This window comes from Sinocyclocheilus rhinocerous, unplaced genomic scaffold (genome assembly GCF_001515625.1).
Source record: "Sinocyclocheilus rhinocerous isolate Xijiao unplaced genomic scaffold, SAMN03320098_v1.1 scaffold662, whole genome shotgun sequence".
Classification (NCBI taxonomy): domain Eukaryota; kingdom Metazoa; phylum Chordata; class Actinopteri; order Cypriniformes; family Cyprinidae; genus Sinocyclocheilus; species Sinocyclocheilus rhinocerous.
Genome location: NW_015639782.1, coordinates 1,201,831 through 1,204,071, shown reverse-complemented (window position 1 = coordinate 1,204,071; position 2,241 = coordinate 1,201,831). Strand labels below are relative to the sequence as shown.

The 2,241-nt window shown below is 39.8% G+C and overlaps 1 pseudogene; it reads right to left on the bottom strand.

Annotated features, from left to right (window-relative positions):
• LOC107752044 (acid ceramidase-like) overlaps positions 1-2,034 on the bottom strand; it is a 10,236-nt pseudogene extending 8,202 nt beyond the window's left edge.
• Positions 2,035-2,241: the final 207 nt, after the last annotated feature.

The window sequence follows — 2,241 nt, the reverse complement described above, 5'->3', positions numbered from 1 at the left end:
AATGTTTGTGTGCTGCTGCGCATCCCTGTGTGTGTAATAAGCAAAGTGTACGTGCGTTGAGCACCCGTCTATAGGCGCATATTACTAACGCACTCTTTAAATAACAAAGAAAAAATACTGCGCCAGACTTTAGACCATGTTTGAGTTGGTCTATGGCGCAGTCTATTTTCAGTTCCTCAAAATAGCAACGCGCCAACAATGCGCCTGCACACACCTTTTTTTTAGACCAGCACGCCACATGGGCGCACAAATAGGCGCAAATGCATTTGCTATTTAAACAATGCGGCGCAGGACGGGAAAATGAGAACTGCGTCGGGCTGAAACTAGCAAAAACACTTGCGCCGTGCCTTGCGCCGGGTGTATGATAGGGCCCCTTCTGTTGATTGGAACTTCTTAATTATTGCCCTGATGGTGGAAATGGAAATTTTTACTGCTCTAGCTCTTTTCTTAAAGGCACTTTCTAATTTGTGAAGCTCAATTATCTTTTAGAAATATATTCTTTGGTTTTTCTCATTGTAATGGGTGATTAATTTGGAATTTGACCTTTGTTTTCCCCTTCTATTTATATTTCTGTGAAACAGGAAGCCATGGCTGGCTAATTTCATGTTCATAATCACACTGGTGTGCTCAAAATTGTGAATATGAATATGAATGGGAATATATTTCAGATATATTTTACTCATAAGAATTTCTAGGGGTACCAGTAATTGTGTCCAACATGTATTTGAGAAAAAAAGCCTTTATTTCATAATAATATTCCCCCCCATTTTAAATTCTCATTCTCCAATGAAAGGTTAGCTTTTTGTGATTTTTTAAAAATAAAATATCAAAAGAATTAACAATGGAGATTTATTTTCATAGCCTTCTTTGATCATATTTACCAAGGGTACCAACAACTCTGACCACGTGTGTATATATATATATTTGTGTGTGTGTGTGTATGTACAATGGGTATAGAAAAGAATGGCCCCCCTTTAAAATAATCACATTGTGTTGCTTTGCAGCCTGAAATGAAGACGGACACAGTTTTTGTTTTATCCAGCTGTATTTACTCAGTGCAACTTATAACATCCAAGTGAAAGATATAACACCAACATGTAAGAAAAAAAAAAAACAGAATCACTGAGTTGGAAAAAGGATCACCCCCTTGTGTCTGTATTTTGTTGAACCACATTTTGCTTTAATTACAGCCTTTAGTCTGTTGGGATATGTCTCTACTAACTTTGCATCTAGACTTTGCCCGATTTGCCCACTTTTCTTTTCAATGGGGTTCAAGTCTGGGCTCTGACTAGGCCATGCAAGGACAATCATCTTTTTTTCTCCTTCAACCACTGTGTGCTCAGTTTTGCTGTGTGTTTTGGGTCATTGTCATGTTGGAAGGTAAACCTTCTTCCTATTGACAACTTTCTGGCAGAGGGCAGCAGATTTTCCTCAAGAATTTAACGGTATTTTGCCCCATCCATTGTGCCTTCTATCCTGACAAGAGCTCCAGTCCCTGCTGCAGAGAAACACCCCCAGAACAGGAGATCACCACCTCCATGCTTTACTGTAAATGCTGTTATTTGGATGGTGAGCTGTATTGGATTTCCATCAGACATATCGTCTCGTCTTGAGGCCAATAATTCAATTTTTGTCTCATCTGCCTCAGAATCTTAAAGGTGCGTTTTGGCAAAGCTCAGACGAGACTGCATGTGGCCTTCCTTGAGGAGTGGATTTTTTCTTGCAACCCTTCCATACAAGCCACATTTGTGCAGAGTTTGTGATATTGTTGTCACGTGCACACAATTATCACTCTGCTGTAGGCCTCTTGGTCGCCTCTCTGGCCGGCTCTTTCATCCAGTTTGGAGCGACGTCCTGATCCAGGAAGGGTCTGTGTGTTGTACCAAATACCTTCCATTTCTTAATAATAGACTTCACTTTGCTTCTAGGCATTGATGAAGCCTTTGAATTATTATTTTTTTTGTATCGATCTCCTGACTTGTGCCTGTTCACAACTTTGTCCCTCAGCTCTTCTGACAGCGTCTTGCCACCCATAGTTGATTGTTTGCTTCAGTTGCACTACCAAGGACTGAAATGCTGCAGAAAAAACTGAAATGCTTTTCATGCTGAGCAAATCAAAATGACCACAGCTGATCACAGTTGAAAGTTTTTAGTTGATATTTAGGATGGGGATGATCCTTTTTCCAACTCAGTGATTCTGGTTATATCTTTCACTAAGTTCTAAGTTGCACTGAATAAATA